Source organism: Nicotiana tomentosiformis, chromosome 7, assembly GCF_000390325.3.
Source record: "Nicotiana tomentosiformis chromosome 7, ASM39032v3, whole genome shotgun sequence".
Taxonomy (NCBI): Eukaryota; Viridiplantae; Streptophyta; class Magnoliopsida; order Solanales; family Solanaceae; genus Nicotiana; species Nicotiana tomentosiformis.
This window is the reverse complement of record NC_090818.1, coordinates 113,710,509-113,719,291: the sequence shown is the minus strand read 5'-3', so window position 1 is coordinate 113,719,291 and position 8,783 is coordinate 113,710,509.

Here is an 8,783-nt window from a genome sequence, read left to right as displayed (position 1 = left end):
CAGGTGTATGGTTCACTAAATATATAAAATAATTAATATATGTGAGTGCTTTAATGAAATGTAATCCAAGTCAATCCAAAGAAATAAGTATATCTTTTACGCTAATATCTTTTCTTTTTAGATTTCTCTGGTCAACAGGTCAAGTGTCAACACTAATAATGGGTTAGGTTAATTTTGGCATGATTTTGTAGAATCCCTTTAACCAACCAAAACTGGCCACATCCTTTAATAGTAGTTGATAATGACTTATATTATTTCTTAATTAAGCATTGGTGCATTAATCTTTTCAAAGTTTGACAACTCCTCTTGAACAAAATATTTGGTTTTGAGGGTTAGGGGTTCACTTTATTGCTGTTAATTATCTAATAAAGTGTGAGATTTACACCTATAGAAAATTAACCAATTGTCTTTTCCTTCGCTTTGGCTTATATATTCATCACATTCCATATTTTATGTTTTGTCTTATACCTAAGTAGGTCAAAAAGTTAATTCTTTCGAAGTGATTAATGTAGAAAATTTGTGTCGAGTTCAATTCTTATCCAATTGTAAAAGGTGGCCTTTTTTTTTTTTTTTTTTTAAATTTTGGAGTTTATAAATTTGTAAACTTCGTTTTTATTTTATTTTTCCGGGGAATGTCTTTTTTCCTTACTTAAATCTCTTAATTAAAACCAAAATTACATAAAAGTTCTCGCAACTAGCAAGAAGTTGGATACGACTGAGGAAAGCACTGTAATGTCTTTTTAAAGTAATTAAGACGATGTTCGTATCGAACTTTTGCCCAATTATAGCAATAATTTGTTTTCATGTTTAGCCAAATTTGGCAGTAGAGAGAATAAGGCAGAGGTTGCTCACCCAAAAGAGTGAGGAGCCAAGGCAAAATCCATGCATTACAGTTTATTAATGGAGCAGAGGTTGAATACTCAAAAGAGAAAGAATCTTATTGGCAAAATCCATGCATTATAATTCTGAGATACAGTGTTTAATAAACTTAAATATACAGAGATACCGTAAAAAAATATATACATAATCAGGGGTGGAGGTAGAGATTCTACTACAGGTTCGGTCGAATCCAGTAACTTTAGTTTAAATGCTAAACTTAATTATCTTAAGAAATTTGTTTAATATGTATGAATTATCAATTTAAAACATAATACTCAAAGCTAAAATTCCAAACGAGCTCGTACACTTCAAATTCTACATGTGACTCTATACACAGGGACGGAAGGGGGTTCACTGAACCTTTCAAAATTATTACAAGGTCAAATATATTATTTAACTTATCCGTGAGTTTATTTTTTTATATTTTGAATTTTTTTAGTAAATATTATGGCTCCACTAGGGTTTGTATACAATCATTTAATTTAAAACTTACAACATATAAGTGTCTACGTTAAGAAAATACGTAACTTACTGAATCAACATTGAGCACGTACAAATATTTTACACAACTAGTGAAAGTAAAACTTAAATTTGTGATTAATTATTCTAAATCCCCGCAAAATTCCAATTTCATGGAATGAGATACAGTGCAGTCATCTCAAAGTGTACGAGGAGGAAAAGTCCAAAACCATACATGATTTTTGACTTTAGATTCAAAGTCATACATATTCTTTCATATGGAGTACTAATAGTACATTTACTTTAACAAAGTGGTGCACTTTTAGTCAAAACACTGAAAAAAGCTCAAAAACATACATTATCTTTGGCTTTAGACTCAAAGTCATACATATTCTTCCACATACAGTACTAATAGTCCATTTACTTTAACAAAGTGGCGCACTTTTAGTCATAACACTAAACACATTTTAATTTTTAACAGAAATCTAAGATCTGACAAAATATCTGTTCCCTTTATTTTCTTGTTTACCGAAAGAAATAAAGATGACAGATTTATCTAGATAACAAATAGTAAATATACATAGAATTTATTTACTATTTATCTATTTACTATACGTAAAATATACATTTTACTAAGAAATTTTAAACATCGTTAATTTTTATTTGCAATGATTTTTATCTAGATAACCTCAAATGTTATCTAGATTTTTTATTATATACATAATATTTACTATACGTTGACATAAAATAAATATACGTAAAATCATTGCTGAGAGTAAAATAAATTTTATTACTAAAATAAATATACGTAATATATATTTATTAGATTTTTTTATTTTATGGGAGTCAGCGTATAGTAAACATAATATTTATTTTTTATTACTAAAGTAAATATACATAAAATAAAAATAAATATTATATTTACGATACGCTGACTCCCATAAAATAAAAAAATCTAATAAATATATATATTACGTATATTTATTTTAGTAATAAAATTTATTTTACTCTCAGCAATGATTTTACGTATATTTATTTTATGTCAACGTATAGTAGATATTATGTATATAATAAAAAATCTAGATACCATTTGAGGTTATCTAGATAAAAATCATTGCAAATAACTATTAACGGTGTTTAACATTTCTTAGTAAAATATATATTTTACGTATAGTAAATAGATAAATAGTAAATAAATTCTATGTAAATTTATTATTTGCTATCTAGATAAATATATCATCTTTATTTCTTTCGGTAAATAAGAAAATAAAGAGAACAGATATTTTGTCAGATCTTAGATTTTTATTAAAAAATAAAATGTGTTTAGTATTATGACTAAAAGTGCACCACTTTGTTAAAGTAAATGGACTATTAGTACTCCATGTGGAAGAATATGTATGAATTTGAGTCTAAAGCCAAAGATAATGTATGTTTTTGGGTTTTTTTTGAGTGTTATGACTAAAAGTGCACCACTTTGTTAAAGTAAATGTACTATTAGTACTCCATATGAAAGAATATGTATGACTTTGAATCTAAAGTCAAAAATCATGTATTGTTTTGGTCTTTTCCTCGTGTAATGAGTATAAACTTATCATCGGCCGGTAAGAGCATTAAATTTGTTAAATAAAGGAAAAGATGAATATTTGAACAAAAGAAATAATGTTTTCATACAGTCACAATATTAATTTTTACCCTCAGTATGATCTTACCGCCTGCCACATATTACTCATCTTATTTTCTTTAACTACTGACACATTTTTAAAGTAGACATTATTTATGGTCGACTTTTATAAAGCTTTATCGTATAAATATATATCTTTTACATCTTCAGTGGATAAGCATAAACTATATCATAATGTATTCAATCAAATAAAACTTTGCACTAGACTATAGTATGGACGAAACGGGAGCTGCATTGTAGTTATTTTTTAAAATTAAAAGCATATTCGCCGATATTTATTACTCACAGAAGCACCTTTAAAATGATTTGGTCAAATACAAATTACTACAATCACTTAAGTTTTTCTTGCAAATTTTATTTGGTAAAAGTATTTCTTAAAGATAGCAATTTTCCCGTACTAATATTGTGTATTCACAATGTTTCATTTTATGTGACGTTTTTTTTTCTTATTATCTATTTAAAAGAATAATTTTTTTTGTATTTAAAAATAATTTTAGTTTAGATATCTTTCGATTTATCCTTAAGGTCATGCTTTTTTATATTTAAATTTACAAGTTTCAAATCTATTTTTTCTCTTTTTTAGATTTCGTACTCGGCCAACAAACACTGTTGTATATATTTTAAAATCGGATGGAGTACAGGTCTTAACCCGACCTTGTGAGGGTAGTGATACTGTTTCCGATAAACCCTCGGCTGAAGGTATAGATATTGTTTCCGATAGACCCTTGGTTGAAGGTAAAGATACTGTTTTCGATAGATCCTCAGCTCTGTTAGGTGTTTGTCCTGATTTTCTTACTATATTTGATTTTCCTATCTCTTGAAGGAAGGACAACATATTTACTATAAGTGATTTTTCCTTTTATGAAAAGGAAAATATAATTCTTCCATATTTGGCTAGTCCATTTTCTTGGAGAAAAAGGTTTGGACTTCCATAAAGAGGATTCTTCCTTCACATTCAGCAGCATCGACAATGTAGTCATATGGGGTTTGAGAGTCTTGTTTAGGGGAAGAACTTTACGGGATAAGTGTTAGTGTATCACTTGTGTTTGCCTTTATGTGAGGTTGTTCTCTCGATATTTTTGTACTCTCTTTAATATAGTGGATTGCTTATCTCCATCGTGGACGTATGTCAATTGACTGACCCACGTTAAATATTTGTGTCTTTTTTGTTGTCTGATGTATCGTCGTTCAAGTATTGCTTTATTAGCTTACGCATGACACCTGATTATTCCGATCCTAATTGGCCGAAGGAACGCATAATCAGAGCTACAGTATACTTAGTCCATGGACATGTATATATGGGGGCTGCAGTGCAGTTACAGTTGTACTTTGCCAATAATATGGAATCACATTGGGAGTATTTTAAATCTTGGGTTTTGTTTTGCTGTAAAACTGAATCCCTATCGCTTTGTAACATCAGAGTTTAATGTCTCCTCAGCTACTATCTACCACCTAATTAGTAGCACTGAGGACTCAGTATATAACAATTCAATGGTTTTCACTGTCCTATCGATCGGTTTATTAAATCTTGGAATATATCTCATTATGAGTGAGTTCGTGTGAGCATTTAAAACCCTATTTCATACTTATTACTCACATAACTACCTAGATTTTATGTTTTATATTAACTTTTTAGTAAATATTTTTTGACCTTTCAAGTTCTCTAGTAGTGTTATATAGGTACTTGAACTAGTTTTAAATGGACTCTCACTCGAATAATTGTCTTTCTTTAGCTCAACTTGTTGATCATGACCCTTCAACCATTTGTTGAGATCTATTAATTGGCGGTAGAAAATGAAATTAGTTGCTTCTGACTTAAAATTCTAATACGTAGAAGTTTTGATATAGATATATAAATGTTTGTTTTTCCTGAAAATAGCACGGGCTAGCCAGTTTTTGTACTGGTAATCGAAAAATAGCCGCGTTTGTAAAGTCATTAAAAAATAGTCATTGTTTTTAATATTGTTCCAACATAATATGCTGGATTATGGAGCTCATGCATATAAAATTCTAGCATATTATGTTGGAACTCTAGCATACGGAAAGTTCCAGCATAATATGCTGGATTATGGAGCTCATGCGTTTAAACTTTCAGCATATTATGTTGGAACTCCATCACATTATGCTAGAATCTCATATGTAAAAAATTCGAACTCCAGTATATTATGCTAGAATTTTTTCGGATTTTTAAGAGTGTTTTTATTCATATTTTATCTTTACTTGAAAAAGTGACGAAAATTTCATTACTTTTGAAGTTGTGCTATTTTTTAATTACCGGTTGTAAAATCGGGCTATTTGTAAAACAATTTCCCTGTTTTTTCGCGATTACTGATTAGTACTGTTTATATGCTATTTTTGTCGTTTGGATTTTCTCGTATTCTTAAGGCTTAAAAATGAGCTATGCAAATCCATTTAACTTATGTACATGTAAAATTATCAGTATCAGCTAACAATATTAACTAGTTACATGTTTTATAATCGAATAATTATTTTCATTTATTATGAGCAAGCGATATTATAACTAGCTTCTGCTCTGCCATTAATATTTATGCGTTATAAACTTATACACGTGAAAAGCAAACGATAACATTAATTATTTTCTTTCTTTATTTATTATTTTTCCTTGAACGTGAAAACGTACATAGAAAAGGAGAAGCGAATGTGCGGCACGAAACCAGTGAAGAAAACGCATTGCTATCTGCCCAATTGACTTCATTTACTTTCACTTTTTTTTGTAAATGAAAATGACTTTTGATCGTTTTGTTTTCTTTTTCAAAAATGTTTTTGTCTCTTCTTAATAAGAGGCCATTTCTCTAGCGTCTAATACTCTAATAAATTAATTTCTTCTTTTTTTCCTCGAAATGTCATCAAATACTATTTTTTACTTTTTCCAATTTTTGGTCTTCTATTATGATTATTCCTAGACTAATCTTTGAATATCCCTTTTTCCAAGTTATGTTCAAGTTTACAAGTTTGTCCTACTTATAGAACTTTTTACAAGATTGAAGTCTTACTTATCCTAGTGGGGAGTCTCTTCCAAAAATTTCTACTTTTCCATGCAACAACGTATATAGGATTTTTTATAAGTGATATTAATATTTAAATAAATAAATATCACTATAATAACAAGCAATGCTATTTTTATATTATTTTTTATATTCTTCATGTTTCCAAGTATTTGTTAGGAAATATCCCTATTTCATTTGAACTCTCAATTTATTATTATTTTTTTATTTATAATTTAGCAATTCACGAGTTTGAAGTTTGTGCAGACAAAACTCCTATATTTAATTGGAGAAAGAACAAATTCACTGGTCCATTATTTGTTTCAAATCATATGGGTGAAAAACATTTACACCCTTAAATTTGCGTTAAAAATTTAAAACAATTCCCTCAACTTTGAATAATGGTATGGCTTATATATCAATTTAAAGCAAATTTGAGTGGTGTAAATAATTTTCACCCGAGTCTAATGCCACTAATTTTCGCAGATTTCTCGATCATATATCAAAAGGAAGTTTAGCAATTCATTCAATAAACATGTAAAACTCTACTTATATCCGGGCCACCTTCTACAGTTCTACGTAATATAATGTGATTTCAATTGTACATAGTAATCAATAATTCACAATTCGAACAGGAGAATTGAGTTTGAATTCATTGATCAAGTCTAGTTAGATGTTCTTATCCCATTAGCTCTTAATTAGAAGAAAAAAAAACAAAGTCAAAATTAAACTTATCTTTCTTTATCTCTTTCCATTTTTTTATTTTTATTTAACTAAAATATTGCATGTCTTCTGCTAGGAGTACGAGACATGTCGTAAGTGTATCCCCCTTTAAGAAGCAAATAGGTAATTAAATAAAAAACTGAAAAGAAATCTACTCAAAATCCAGCAACCCATTTCAAAATCAAGCACTTGTACAAAGTGATATCATAAGTAAATTGTTAATTTCCCAGGTGTTTAGCTTTTCGGAAAGCCAGAAAAGAACGAAATTTACCTCATCAGGCAAATACATTAAAAAATCCAATATATATAATAATGTTAAAAAATTTACACTGTATTGATCATTAGCTTAGTCACTGATTCATGTTACTTATTAAATTTTTTTCCAAACAAATTTGAAGGGTGGATTAGTTCTATGTTTGACACGTTTAATTAGTCAGTCAATTAAACAAACTAGAAAGTAAACGACTGAAATGGTCTTAAATTTAATTAATGTTTAACTGGATTACTACTGATTCACTTTCACTATAAATTCATAGGATTTAGCACTTTTTCAACTTTAATTAACGTTTTAAATGAGTAACCCTGACAAGTGTCTGATCTGTTTAATTAATTAAACATAACACAATCTAATCCTCGTCACATTTTGTTGGCTGAAGGAAAACAGTTGATTTTCTCATTTTATTAATCATGAATCTACATCCATACAGTTTTATTTCTTTCTAATTTCCCTTCGTTTTATTTTGATCGATGACTTCGATGCCAATTTTATTTGCTAATTTTCAATGAGACCATCTAAAGTGGGACGAAGGGGGTCTTATTCGAAAAGTTTAATAGTTAATTTTAAATTTATTATTAGACCATTTAAAGTGAGACGAAGGGAATGCTTATTTGAAAAGTTTAGTTGCAAATTATGTTGTTAATTTAACACGGATAAAGCCATACCATTGTGATAATGGAATGGAATGATATAAAAGATGATTAGAGGCAATGGTGCAATAATAATAACACATGTCAAATGTTTTTAATGCTTGTAATAAGTATATAATGTCCAACAATATGTTTGCCAAATGACCGAAACAACATATAAAAGGGGAAGTGCACAATTAGCCACTAATTAGAGATGTCTTTGCTCTTTAATCACTATTTAAAATGTATTTACTCTTTAGCCCGTGCTTATTAAATTTTTATCTACCCGAATAAAAATACCCCTGTGCTAGACATGAGTGTTGTGTAAATATTAAGGACATGGTATCCTTAACTCAATGAATGCTGTGTAAATATTAAGGACAAAGTATCATGTATTTGCACCTTCCGTTGTTAAACTTTAGGACATCATGTCCTTAACTTCATATGTGCAGTGTAAATGTTAAGGACATGACGTCCTTAACTTCATGCGCGCAGTGTAAATGTTAAGGACATAATGTCCTTAACTTGTATTTGCACCTTCTGTTGTTAAACTTTAGGACCTCATGTCCTTAACTTCATATGTGCAGTTTAAATATTAAGGACATGATGTCATTAACTTCATGTGTGCAGTGTAAATATCAAGACATAGTATCCTTAACTTTATAAGTGTTGTGTAAATATTAAGGACATGTTGTCTTTAACTTCATGAATGTTGTGTAAATATTAAGGACAAAGTGTCCTGTATTTGCACATTCCGTTGTTAAACTTTAGGACATCATGTCCTTAACTTCATATGTGCAATGTAAATGTTAAGGACACAACATCCTTAACTTCAAATGTTAAGTACACCATGTCCTTAATATTTACACATCACTCATGAATAAAGGGTAACAACGTCTTTTCGTATTAATTTTAATAGAATAATGGCTATTTTTGCTCATCATTAAAAATACTAGATAAAAAATAAATACCATGTTAAAAAGTGATTATCCCACGCCATTTCTACCATATAATATGTTCCTCATTTGGTAATCTCATTACCTGGAAACTAGTTAGACCATATTCCTTTCTACTTTATACTTATTGAATTCAAAGTATGCACCGATAATATATATATTTTTTGTAACAAT